The following is a 14,543-nucleotide window of genomic DNA, read 5'->3' as shown; positions in this document are numbered from 1 at the left end:
TTTATAAAGGTTAAAATCAAGCTGATTTCTCCAGAACAGCTGTCCCTCCAATACCAGCAATCAGGAAATGGCCCAGAGTTCATCTGGAGTCCTCACAAGACTCGGCACCCTTCACCAGATATAAGCAACACTGCTGTTCTAAAAACAACAATCGCGTCACAAAATATCTAAACTCGTCTAAACGAAGAGCGCCATTTTCTTCACTTGCCAAGACGTTCCTCTTTTGTTTCCCCTCATAGGAAGAACACAATGAGACTTATGCAGCCTTAGCTGGGCTCCCAGATGATGAGGGCTTAACGTTCTGTTGGGTTGGTCGGTCGGTCAGCCGCAGAAAGGCTGTTGATTTGCCGAGATGGCCAAGATCCGTAGTTTCCAGAACTTGTAAAAATAAGCAACTCAAATAATACTGATCATGTTCAAAAGGGGTGAGAAGAAGTTGAGAACTTTTCTAGTCCTACCCCCTTATACACCCCCCTATATACCCCCTATACACCCCCCTATACACCTCCTTTACACCCCCCCCCCTTATACTACTGCTCATGCATTGATCACAGGAAATGAGAGAAAGGTCCATGTATGGCCATCAGAATAACGCCGCTGGCCAAACGCTACTCTGACATCCAGGCTGAACATTACCTGCAGTGTTTTATTTATCCGCTTAACAAGGGACATGACGTAGTTGTGTACAAGAACGATTTGATGTAGCAAATAGTTGGTTGTGATTCAAAGTGTGTGTGTGTGTTTTTTTGTTTGTTTTTTGTTTGTAAGGTTGTGTTGTTCCCCTTGCTTCAGGTGACAGGACTGTTCCTCCCTTTACTAACTGTCGATACTTCTTAGTTAAAGGTGTGTGCGTGTGTGCGTTTGTCCTAAAGTGCATCAGACCGTAGCCACACGCTTTATATACAGTTTAGCCCGACCCAAAGCTACCTTGCATAATGGACTCCCCACAGAAAACACATAAACACACACACACACACACACACACACACACACGCACGCACACACACACCCACATACCTGTCTCTCCCTCTCGGGTGTCAGTAAGGAAGCTGTCAGAGAAGACAGTGGCACAGAGTTAAACCAGTTTTCAGAATGATGCCTATCTTTCGCCTCACTTTATCACCCTGCGAGAAAGCAGCCAGGACAGTCACACATTTCACAAAGAATGGCGTATCTCTGTATCTCCTACATCGTGTCTTTCTGATGGCCTGTCCTCCCATCACTTCATCAGCTGACATTTCCACACTGTTATCAGACATTTCTTTTGCCCGATGGCCTTAGAATGAGCTCTACACACACGCCAGCACAAGCACATTTAAACACACACACACACGCACCATCCTTCCCAACAGATAAAGGTAAATAACGGCAGAGGTCACCGGTGGGTTACCTGCCACTGGCTGTCTGAACCCAGGGGATCCCCAGTAAAGCTTGCTGTACAGTGCAAGCTGATAATAAAACAGTCCTGAGTGTTTGGTTTTGTAGTTTTGACAACCGGGACATAGAAGTCACCCCTTAATCTGTGGGCCCACTGCAATTTTATCTCCCCTAGACACACACACACACACACACACACGTCCCAAAAATAATTGGCCGTCTATGCATGATATTCGCTCATTAATTATCTTCCCTATGTGCCCTGTCTTGTGCAAATGTAAACATTCATTGGGCTGATCTACTAGGAAAACAACCAATTTTAATTGGTTAGAGATTTAAATGTCATCTTCATCATAAACATTTTAACCTTGTGATGTCTACTGACACCCTACACACACACACACACACACACACACACACACACACACACACACATTTGGAAGGAATTGGGAGTTTATAGTATGGTTTCTGGGCCCAGGTGTCCATAGCGCCATCTTTTTCTATATCTCATCTCTTATCCCCTGTCTAATGCTCGCTGTGTTCACTCCGCCACCCTCTTGCCCTCCGTGAGTCCTTACAGGCCACTCAAATCCTTACACTTGATCTGTATCTTCTGCACTCCTACCGTTGTTGTGATGTAGGCCTGATGGCTGTGCTGGTGCTGGTGCTGGTACTGGTGCTGCTACTGGTGGTGATGCTGGTACTGGGGCCCCCTGTAAAGGGCAGAGAGAATGTTGACACCCGGGACAGAGCAGCTAACAGATGGTGGTGTGTGGAGAAGTGAAATCCTGTAAACATTCATGTGTTTGGACTGCACGGTTTATGAACGCTAATAAACCAATCTCACATGAATATGAGAGGAGAAATAACATAAATGTTGTCGAGCCAGACACACAAACGCACTTGCAGTGCTGTCACATGAATGTCACATGATCATCTCATGCTTCTTATGGGGAAGCTGAGATTTCAGCAGTGTTTGTGTGTGCGCATGTGCGTGTGTGCGTGTGTGTGTGTGTGTGTGTGTGTGTGTGTGTGTACGTGTGGGTGTAAGGAAAAGGCATAAGCCTAATCCAGCACTGCAGGCCTAAAGCTGTAAAACATAAGGCCGATGGCGCTGAGAGAGAAAGAGAAAGCAGCAAGAGAGGGAGAGACAGAGGGAGCAGAGAACCTGTTAGCACCATTGTGTTGTTTATGAAACACCTGTAATAAGATCTGATCGCCCTCTCTCGCTCCCTCTCGCTCTCGCTCCCTCTTGCTCTCCCTCTCTCTCCCTCTCTTGCTCCCTCTCGCTCAATTGTTCTCTCTCTCTCATTCTCATGCTCTCTCCCTCTCTCTAGCTTGCTCGCTCTCTCCCTCTCCCCCCTCGCTCTCTCGCGCTCTCTCCCTCTCTCTAGCTTGCGCACTCTCTTCCTCCCCCCCCTCTCTTCCCCCCCCTCGCTCTCTCTCTACTTGTCACAAACACACATACCTGGAAAGCACAATGGCTACATTCTTCCTCTTTAGCTGTCTCTTTCTCTCTCTGTGCCTCTCTGTCTCTCTCTCTCCTTCATTTCCTCCCTTCTTTCTGCATCTCTATTCTATGATTGCACTAGAAAAGAGTGTGAGGAGAGGTGTTGGTGTGATTGGAGGGATACACATCAGGCCGGTGAAACAGCAAAAGTGAGACGGAAGCAGGTTGTTTTGAAATACTTTAACGGAGGGAGAGCAGGGGGAAAAGCAGAGCACGTAAACCAGTTATGCTACTTTTAGGACAGGCACCGTTTTGGTTTTGGTTTTGGTTTTATTTATTCATTTCACATAACCTATTTAATTTAAATCCGTCTGTTTTTTTGTTTTTTGTTTTGTTTTTTTTAAAGAAAGGGCAAAAAAATGTGACTAAACTTGTGAGTGTCAACAACGGCATCCACGGCCTTTGCAGGTACAGTGAACCATGGCCACGTCTCAATCAACCCTCCTCTTACCCTTCGCCACTGCTCAACCTTGGACCTCTCCGTGGCTGCAGCATTCTTCCCCTCCCCTTGGGGACACCAACGAACCCTCTCATCCCCGTCCTCTGCTACCCCCCCCCCCCCGCCCCCACGTCTGCCCCTACTCCCTCCCTTTCTTTCTCGATCCCTCCATCCGCCCTGCTCGGGCTCATAGACTAATGCTATTATAATGCTTCATTTCACCTCCAGTTTCCTCCTGACCCTCCTCTGCCTCTCTTCCTGTTCTTGCCTCCCTTTGGTAGTTCGTTTTGTTTTGTTTTGTTGCTTCGAATGAGGAGATGGCGGTAAAGAGATGGAAAACAAGTGTGTGAGCTCACTTGCACACACCGGCACATTTCAGCTGCTTGCTCTCAAAATCGGCTCTTCTCCGCATACCTGTTGATGTGCACACAATGGCTTGGTTGTCTCCACGGTAGATCAAGGGGCATGCAGTGTGTGTGTGTGTGTGTGTGTGTGTGTGTGTGTGTGTGTGTGTGAGGTTTTTTTTCATGCGTATTGAGGTGTGTATGTGCTCGCGCTTTTTCATGTGTGGAGATTTGTGGATTTTTGTATGGGTGTTTGTGTGTCGGGAGGATTCTGACTCGGGTGTGTTTTGAGATTGGGGGTCGGAGTTGGTTGGAGAGAAGAGGTGGAGATGATTGGGGAGGTGGGAGGGAGGGGTGGGTGGGTCAGTACAGAAACTACCACAGTGTATCCAGAGTAGTCTATCTAAGCCCCCCCCCACACACACACACGCGCACACTCTAAGCCCCCCCCCCCCACACACACACACACACATGCGCACACACTCCCACCTTGGCCCCCGCCAAGCCGGAATGCAATGTTCCATGGGTCAGCGAGACTGGCTCCGTGATCCCATTCACAAAACTGACACAGAGTAGCCACACATACACACACACACACACACACACATGCAAATACAAACAGGCTTATCTTTTTCTGTCATCGCGCACCCCCCCCCCCCATTGTGAACACAGTCTCATCCAGTCATTGATGATGTAACAGGTGTGCTGATTCAGCTCTGCTAAGACTTCACAGGTGGATTTTCATTATATATAAAAAAAACAATTCAGAGACTGCCTGCAGTGGGTCTGTCACTAGGCTAGGGTGACCAGACGTCCCGGTTTGTCCGGGATTGTCCCAGTTTCAAGCTGGGTGTCCTGAGTCCCAGCTACTCTAGCCTGTCTTTTTTTGGTGGGAGGGGATAAAAATCCTTCAGTGCATCATGTCCGGCGAGACAGACAAGCTTGTGAGACACGTGCATATGCATGTGCGCGTGCATGTATACGTGCGGTACACTTTTTAGGGTCCCGGTTTGGGATTTCGAAAATTTGGTCACCCTACGCTAGGAGGTTGACAGCAGCACCAGTGGAAAATTCAGAAAGGGATGGCAAGATAGGCGCCAGTGAGTTTTGGTTGATGGCCCTTAAATTATTTTTCAAAACATGGGCTATTTTCCTTACAACTGCAGCTTATATAGCTGCGCAATTAAGATGACGAGACATCATGTCAATATAAATACAAGTGGCTGTTTGGATATAGTAGAACAACTAGCCCGTTTTGAAGTCATAAAAATTTGAAAACATTGAGCTCGAGTCGTCTTTGCAGTCTCCCTTCTTGCTGTAGGGTAGTTCCTGCCTTTGCATACAGCTGTATGGTGGAGTAACGAAGTATCTGGAAACAAGCTATGCTCAGGCCCTATAATCTTAAAGTCTCTTGAAAGTAGTGCAGGAATGCTGATCAGAGATCAAAAAGGTTATCAACTGCTTTTTGACCACTAAAACAAAATCACTTATTTTATTTTTTACTTTAGACGCCAAGGCTGCAACAGGGGTGGTCAGGCATTTTATTGGGGGTGGCCTTGGCCACTCTTGGCCAGCCTCTAGATGTGCTGTTGGCTGTCAGCTTGAGTCGACCAGCCTTAAAGTCCGTCAGCTTTTCATTCAGCTATCTGCTGGCTGTACTTTTCCTTCTGTTTCCTGGTTTCTGTGTGTGCGTGCGTGTGGAACAGAGACAGAGATTTTTTCCTTCCAGGAAACTAAGTGGTATAAAAATTGCAGGTGTAATTTGAGTGCTGATGACTGTTCCGTCACATGCAACTGTGAAACAAACCGGTGATGCTTGATGTGGTCTGGTTCTTTTATTGTGTATGCTGTATTGTGTAATCGCTGGGCGTACTGGTTGGGCTACCAGCTCAGGGAAGACGATTCGGGAACAGGAGAGATCCATCTGAAGTTACATATCGCATGCTTTAACCTGACATGTCACTTATTCCAATTTAAAAGCCAATTCTGAGTCTTTTTCCAATGTAAGCTGCGGGTGCGTTATGTGCTCTGGTTCATCCTAATCAGAGGAAACGTATTATGCTCACGCACCAGAACCCGACCCGTGTGGCGAAACCCAAGGCAGACAGACACAGGATGACAGTTCAAAATCCAAAAGGCGGTTTTATTGGGGGAGGGGAATAACAAGGAGGGGAGATAACAAATGGAATAGAGTGGGGGGGGGCATGTATGGTGCAAAAAACGTTCTATTAGTGGGATGTGTGAGTGTTTTTAGCCTATGTGTGGTGCGGTATGTAAATGACAAGGAGGTGTTGAATAATGTGCGTGCACCTGGCAAGCAAGTCCAGTCCGTGATCCAAAAGGGGTTGTACGAGGAAGTCCGGGTCCGACATCCGGGAAGTCGAGTCCGAAAGGAGGGGTCTAGGTAGAGGGACACGGGGGGAGATCGCTGGAGAGGTCCGGGGAAAAACGTGAAGGTCGCTGGGGACGAGGGAGACGCGGGAAGTCGTGGAGGGAGAGTCTTGGGAGGAAACAGAGAGACACGAATATAAGACACTGGGTAACAAACAGAATTGCAAGAGGGCAAGGAACGCTGGAGGGCTTGTCAGAGCTTTACCGGAGGATTCAGTACGTCGAAGCACGGAGTGGTGTTCTGGGAGGCTTCTTGTACAGGGCTGCCTGATTGCCGCAGGTGTGCTTGATGGATGATGGCAAACACCTGGTGCAGCGCAGCGCTCGTCTCCTCAGAGCGCGAGCCGAGCGCTCGGATGTTTCCGGCACGTCCGAGCTGGGGGAGTGGCTTGAACGTGCGGGGAGGCAGCTCGGGGCGGTATAACCACAACAAAATGTGTCTGTTGTGTTCTCTTCTCTTCAGCCACCCATACCTGGACACTGGCAAATTATTGTCATACTGTTGTTTGTAAGATTTAAGAGCGACAACATCTGTACGGACATTACAGAGGTCAGAGGTTATCGACCATTCACAAGAGAGCTGGAGCGTGGTCAAAAGTAGTAAGAGGGACAACCTCTTTTTCTTTCATCCCTTCTTTCTTTCTCAGTTATTCCTGTCTGTTTCTTTGTGTCTTTGTTTCAAAGCTGCTTTAGATATGTGACATTGTGTTAAAGTTGTTTTTTTTTAAAGTCAAAGTCTTTGTTTGTTTGTTTTGTTTGTTTGTTTGTTTGTTTGTTTGTTTCTTTATTTTTCTTTCTTTCTCCCACTCCCCCATTTGTTTCTTGGTTTGCTCGTGGTGGGTCATCTCCTTATTTTGTGTGTGTGTGTGTGTGTGTGTGTGTGTGTGTGTGTGTGTGTGTGCTTTGCTCCTTCACCTCTTCTATTTTCTTTCTGTCCTTCCCTATCTCCTTGACCTTGGCAGAATTCGTATCGCCCACGGATACAGCCCACGCTCTGCGATTGGTCAGTGACAAGTCACATGATTAGTGGTCAGTGTCAGCTGACCAAAGTCTGGGAGAAAAAGGGAAACTTCTATTACCAGGGAGAAAGAAAATGTCACAGTTGACAAAGAGAGGTCCTTTATGTGTGTGTGTGTGTGTGTGTGTGTGTGTGTGTGTGTGTGTGTGTGTGTGTGTGTGTGTGTGTGTGTGTGTAGGCTGAAAGGAGAGTCTAATTTGTGCTGAGTCATTAGTGTTTAATCATAAGAGCGACACTAAGGAATGCTGAGGCCAGTGAGGGACTTTAGTTAAGGGAAATTAATCCTGCCCTTGACGATGGATAAGGAAATACTACAACAGAACAGACCTAGCCGTTTCCCTATCGGGACTTAAGTGTGTGGGAGTTTGTGTCACATGTGCATGTACATCTTTATTTGTGCCCGCATGTGTATGTGATGGTAGTAAGGAAGGGGGGGGGTGGACATGTTGTCTATATGTGGGAGTTCAATATACACTCACTGGCCACTTTATTAGGTACACCTTGCTAGTACCAGGTTGGACCCCCTTTTGCCTTCAGAACTGCCTTAATCCTTCATGGCATAGATTCAACAAGGTACTGGAAACATTCCTCAGAGAGTTTGGTCCATATTGACATGATAGCATCACGCAGTTGCTGCAGATTTGTCGGCTGCACATCCATGATGCGAATCTCCCGGTCCACCACATCCCAAAGGTGCTCTATTGGATTGAGATCTGGTGACTGTGGAGGCCATTTGAGTACAGTGAACTCATTGTCATGTTCAAGAAACCAGTCTGAGATGATTCGAGCTTTATGACATGGCGTGTTATCCTGCTGGAAGTAGCCATCAGAAGATGGGAACACTGTGGTCATAAAGGGATGGACATGGTCAGCAACAATACTCAGGTAGGCTGTGGCATTGACACGATGCTCAATTGGTACTAAGGGGCCCAAAGTGTGCCAAGAAAATATCCCCCACACCATTACACCACCACCACCAGCCTGAACCGTTGATACAAGGCAGGATGGATCCATGCTTTCATGTTGTTGACGCCAAATTCTGACCCTACCATCCGAATGTTGCAGCAGAAATCGAGACTCATCAGACCAGGCAACGTTTTTCCAATCTTCTATTGTCCAATTTTGGCGAGCCTGTGCGAACTGTAGCCTCAGTTTCCTGTTCTTAGCTGACAGGAGTGGCACCCGGTGTGGTCTTCTGCTGCTGTAGCCCATCTGCCTCAAGGTTCGACGTGTTGTGCGTTCAGAGATGCTCTTCTGCATACCTCGGTTGTAATGAGTGGTTATTTGAGTTACTGTTGCCTTTCTATCAGCTTGAACCAGTCTGGCCATTCTCCTCTGACCTCTGGCATCAACAAGGCATTTTCGCCCACAGAACTGCCGCTCACTGGATATTTTCTCTTTTTCGGACCATTCTCTGTAAACCCTAGAGATGGTTGTGCGTGAAAATCCCAGTACATCAGCAGTTTCTGAAATACTCAGACCAGCCCGTCTGGCACCAACAACCATGCCACGTTCAAAGTCACTTAAATCACCTTTCTTCCCCATTCTGATGCTCGGTTTGAACTGCAGCAGATCGTCTTGACCATGTCTACATGCCTAAATGCATTGAGTTGCTGCCATGTGATTGGCTGATTAGAAATTTGCGTTAACGAGCAGTTGGACAGGTGTGCCTAATAAAGTGGCCGGTGAGTGTAGCTGATAGCGTTTTTGTGTCTCTATTCGTTTGTGCATGTGTGTGTGTGTGTGTGTGCGTGCGTGCGTGCGTGCGTGCGTGCGTGCATGCGCGGGCACAGGTAATACACTGAGGAATGCGCTCCCTCCCTGGGGACGCAGATCAGAAGGCCTGTAGACGCTGTGGATCAACAGGGTGAGGAGGTGCTACAAGGGGGTAATTAAGAGGCAAAACTGTTTCTGGATATGAATCACAAATGCCCTGAAAACCCCTGTTTTTTTCCGAGCAATTCTGCTTTATGACTGTCAGGACCGATCAAGCGCTTCGTTTCACAGAGACACAAGTGATAAATAGTGATGGGCATTCGAGGAAGATAAGAGGTGATGATGTGACATCAGTGATGAGCAGAGAGAGTGGATGGAGACATAGACAAAGGGAGAGGGGGCAGGATGGTGTGAGTGTTAAAGAGATGTTCATGGTTAATGTAAGAGGAGGGCAACTGAGGAAGACCTTTGACACTTGGGAGGCTCAGACAACCGTTTACACACACACACACACACACACACACACACACACACACACACACACAAAGCTGTGATCCTTCCTTTCATAGAGCATTTTGATTATAAAAAAGCATTTTGTTCTATACGTCTGCATACACCGACATACGGAGATTCAACAGATCATTCTCATATAAAATGGCGAGAATTTGTTTATCTCAGTAGTGAGGAACCAAACATGTCAAATTAATGTAAATATTTTGTGCAAAGTCATTACCTGAAAAGACAATATTGGCAAAGAAAAGTACATTTTTAGAGAAAGCATGTTTGAATGGTTTAACAAGTTTAGATAATTTTTTTGCCCTATCATAAGCCATCACTCGTTTTTAAATTAAACTTAATTTATTAGATTGCACTTAATTCATTTGCGTTTTTATCTTTGTCTTCACTATTACTCCCAGTAATTGATTGCAAGTTAAAATTCAATAAAACTGCCACTCCCTTAAATCTCCTTCCATTTACCTTTCAGGTCAATGATTGAGGTGAAAGAAGAAAGGGACAATTATTTTCAAAAATAAACTTTAGGAATAACTGTTGTCTGATTTCACAGGCAACTTTTGGTAGTTTGTCTTCTACGTGCCGAAATTCGGTAGGGACCCCCCTGCCATAAGAGTACCAAGCTGTACGGCAGGAACAGAACCGTTGTCACTGGAACCAAATAAGCATGTTACCGAAACAGAAATAATGAAGGAATGGGCTTTTTGTCTGTTTTGAAAAGACTTATAACCACCTTGTTAAAGCCTCTATGACCCAGATCTTAATCACTTAAAACAGAGAGGCTGGGTTACTGTGCAGCTCTGCTGATAACAAGTGGAAACTGGCACACTGTGTGTGTGTGTGTGTGTGTGTGTGTGTGTGTGTGTGTGTGTGTGCGTGCCTGCCATATTTATTTGCCGGTGAAAAATTGCAAAATTAGTTTTCAGTCACCTGATACTTTCTGCCTGGTTTCATCAAACACACATGCTGACATTGCTACAGGATCATCAGAGCCCTACGCCCTTCTTCTGAGCTAACCAGAAAAGTGCCCCCATTCCTTTTGGTGACACATGCCACTGACTGGCCTTGTTAGATCTGTTCCCCTCCCTGGCCCTCTCTCTGCCCATGATCATTGTAAAACTCCTTGTTTGTTGCCCTCTAAAGCTGTGTATGGAGTCACCCCAGACCTGCGGGGCCCGTTTTCCCAGTGTATCTCTGTCTCTGTTGGCACTGGGCTGATGGCTATCATCACTGCACTCCTCCTCTTACATATGAAGGCCTCACATGTCTTTTATCACTCAAGCTGTCAGTCTTTTCTTGTAGATGTCCGTTTCTTTCCACTATTATGGCTGCCGTCATTCACCAAGTACAGAAATGGATGCTATTGTGTGTGTGTGTGTGTGTGTGTGTGTGTGTGTGTGTGTGTGTGTGTGTGTGTGTGATCGTTCATGTTGGCTTGTATGTTTGAGTGTGTGTGTGTGTGTGTGCGTGTGCGTGTGCGTGTGTGTGTGATACAACATGTAAGTCATAAAGTCATTCAGATCATCTAATCCTTCCTTGCCCCACCTTTAGAGTGGTTTTATGGGCTTGCATGGCCTTCAGTCCACCCCCATTATATCCTGCTTGAAGGCAGTGCATGTCTCTGTCTACAAACTTTGAACTGTGTGCGTGTGTGTGTGTGGGGGGGGGGTCTGGAAGGAAAAAGGAGAATCAGTGATTGCATGTCCTTCATTAACAGAGTCATTGGTTAATGTGTTACCTATACAATGGCAATTGCACGCGAGTGAACACACACACACACACTCACTCACATTTGAAAATAAAGGTACCCCATCTGATAAGGGTATTGTGGTCTGTCTTCCTTTTGGGTTCTTCAAGGTTATGTACACTACCACACAGTTGTGGCCATGCTCTCCTTTCCATTCCATTCATCACTTCACTTTGTGATTTTGACAAATATCTTAGGAATGTGGTGGGTTTAATCTACTTTATGTGTCCTTTATCGGGTTCTATTAAAGTTATCACCAGCTGACAAGGGGATTTTTAACCCACACGTATGCAGCCAGTGAAAAACATGGTGTCCTTGCACTTGTCAGCTGCCTCAACCGTGAACTACTTTGTTTTTGCCTTTTTAGCAGCGGGATCAGTGTTGGACTTTTCCAATCAGCTTCAGCTGAGAGTTCATATCGCTATGGCAGAATCTGCTGTAGTAAAGATACTACGAAAAAAATTGATCCTCAAATAATTCCGCTCTTCAAGAGGAATCATAGATTCAATTACAGATTCATGCAAACACCACAAGCAGACCATAACCTCAATTACAGTATATTTCTAGGGACTCGTCTTTTCTGGTCCCCTCTTAAACTATGTTGAATAGTTTCATTTTTTTCCTTCAATATACAAGAGTCTCTAATAAAGTTCTTGGTGTACCTGAGTATATTCTAAGGGTAAACGGCCGAATCTGTGAAAGAAATGTATGTATGTATATACATGTGTATGTACATAAGCATATTATATATATGTGTGTGTGTGTGTATATATGTATATATACACTACCGTTCAAAAGTTTGGGATCACCCAAACAATTTTGTGTTTTCCATGAAAAGTCACACTTATTCACCACCATATGTTGTGAAATGAATAGAAAATAGAGTCAAGACATTGACAAGGTTAGAAATAATGATTTGTATTTGAAATAAGATTTTTTTTACATCAAACTTTGCTTTCGTCAAAGAATCCTCCATTTGCAGCAATTACAGCATTGCAGACCTTTGGCATTCTAGCTGTTAATTTGTTGAGGTAATCTGGAGAAATTGCACCCCACGCTTCCAGAAGCAGCTCCCACAAGTTGGATTGGTTGGATGGGCACTTCTTTGAGCAGATTGAGTTTCTGGAGCATCACATTTGTGGGGTCAATTAAACGCTCAAAATGGCCAGAAAAAGAGAACTTTCATCTGAAACTCGACAGTCTATTCTTGTTCTTAGAAATGAAGGCTATTCCATGCGAGAAATTGCTAAGAAATTGAAGATTTCCTACACCGGTGTGTACTACTCCCTTCAGAGGACAGCACAAACAGGCTCTAACCAGAGTAGAAAAAGAAGTGGGAGGCCGCGTTGCACAACTGAGCAAGAAGATAAGTACATTAGAGTCTCTAGTTTGAGAAACAGACGCCTCACAGGTCCCCAACTGGCATCTTCATTAAATAGTACCTGTTAGAGCCTGTTTGTGCTGTCCTCTGAAGGGAGTAGTACACACCGGTGTAGGAAATCTTCAATTTCTTAGCAATTTCTCGCATGGAATAGCCTTCATTTCTAAGAACAAGAATAGACTGTCGAGTTTCAGATGAAAGTTCTCTTTTTCTGGCCATTTTGAGCGTTTAATTGACCCCACAAATGTGATGCTCCAGAAACTCAATCTGCTCAAAGAAGTGCCCATCCAACCAATCCAACTTGTGGGAGCTGCTTCTGGAAGCGTGGGGTGCAATTTCTCCAGATTACCTCAACAAATTAACAGCTAGAATGCCAAAGGTCTGCAATGCTGTAATTGCTGCAAATGGAGGATTCTTTGACGAAAGCAAAGTTTGATGTAAAAAAAATCTTATTTCAAATACAAATCATTATTTCTAACCTTGTCAATGTCTTGACTCTATTTTCTATTCATTTCACAACATATGGTGGTGAATAAGTGTGACTTTTCATGGAAAACACGAAATTGTTTGGGTGATCCCAAACTTTTGAACGGTAGTGTATATACATATATTTATATGTATATATATATATAAAGCGAGAGGTTTGTATGCTCACTTAAAACTCGAGAAATACTCATTGTAGAACAAAAAGAAAGGTATCTTTAGAATCAGCACTTTCCAAGGATTGCACAGTTCGAAAAATATTTCAAAAACCAAGTAAAAAATTTGATTTATTTGCGAAATTGAGTTTATTTTGGTGCGATTTGTGGCGGCAGCGGAATTGCGGCAATCAATACACACATTGGCAAAGAAGCTTGATGAATGGATTGAAAATTATGACATTTGATAATTTTCGTTAATCATTAATCGTTGATAAGATTCGTTTAGTCCACATTCACTTATCTTATGTATGATATCATAAATTATCCCATATTTCATCATCGCTTATATTGTAAAGATCTGATCATGTTGGTTGTTTTGGTGAGAACATTTTCCCCAGGCAATGCCGGGTACCTCCGCTAGTATTGTATAAATGTGTTAGAACACACACATGCAAACAGAGATATAAAAGACTTTTCACTGTTGCCAGTGTCTTTTTGATTCACCTCTCATCCTGTTGTTCCTCACCCACCCTTTTCACGTTGCTTATCAGCTGAGAAGTGGGGGGGGAGAGAGAGAGAGAGAGAGAGAGAGAGAGAGAGAGAGAGAGAGAGAGAGAGAGAGAGAGAGAATATACTGAAAGGATAATAAAGGTGGGGGTTACCATTACCTGCTCTGAGTGGCCCCACCTCTCTCTCTCTCTCTGACAGTGTGTAAACACTAAACCTCCTTTGCTCACCTCCACACTCAAACAGCCTCATAGACACAAGCAGGGAGGAAACCTGTTCTATTGCCACAGCCTGGAAAAGACGGAGGCCGTGAATGGACAGAGAGAGCGTATAAGAGTAACAACATTGTGTGTCGATGTGAAAGTTCAACGTGATTTCTAACAACACGAGCTGAATCTCCTCGGCGTGCTCTCTAGCTCCCCTGCTCCTCTGTGTGGGACACAGGTACAGTGTTATTTCTCTTGGTTCTGTCTAAAGCTCTCTGTTGTCTGGTGTTCTCCAAGTCCTTGGAGTGTATCATCACTTCTCGATGTTCTGTGTTTCTGGTGTATGTGCTTCAAGTTGTGTCTTATGCCACGCAGGCTGCTGTTGGGACCTTCTCCTATGTCAGTAGGTGTTGAGAAATTAATCTGAGACTGTAGGGCCAGCTCTGACCATGCATGGATTTTTTTGGGGGGGGGGGGGGTCAAAACCAATATCTGAATCTAAATTCTACAATGTCAACAAATATTCTATCCATGGAGGTACTTTGTCCCATTTGAGGGGTAACATGATAAGGCATATTTAACATATACCCGAATTATAGAAGACCTTAGCACTTTAGCCAACAATCTATGGCTCGTAACATTTTCAGGTCTATTATGTTTCAGCCCTATAAATATATATATACACCCTGCTTATACAAAAGACTGGTCAAAAGTAAAACATCTTGAGGTTCTCCTGTCAGGACTTTAGATTAT

General features: G+C 44.9%; 1 protein-coding gene across 2 annotated transcripts in view; it reads left to right on the top strand.

The window, feature by feature from the left end:
• Nucleotides 1-14,543, top strand: part of rbm47 (RNA binding motif protein 47) — a 38,235-nt gene that overhangs the window by 2,861 nt on the left and 20,831 nt on the right. Inside the window, exon 1 of one of the 2 annotated variants that reach the window (XM_056280186.1) lies at nt 13,807-14,028. The exons of the other annotated variant lie outside the window; for it this stretch is intronic. The gene's annotated coding sequence lies outside the window, so the exon portion shown is untranslated. Of the gene's footprint in view, nt 1-13,806; nt 14,029-14,543 lie in introns of those variants that run through there. 2 annotated transcript variants of the gene reach the window in all.

The sequence above is a fragment of the Lampris incognitus genome, chromosome 5 (assembly GCF_029633865.1).
Source record: "Lampris incognitus isolate fLamInc1 chromosome 5, fLamInc1.hap2, whole genome shotgun sequence".
In the NCBI taxonomy this organism is placed as follows: Eukaryota; Metazoa; Chordata; class Actinopteri; order Lampriformes; family Lampridae; genus Lampris; species Lampris incognitus.
The sequence above is the reverse complement of the archived record's forward strand: the minus strand, read 5'-3'. Positions and strand labels throughout refer to the sequence as shown.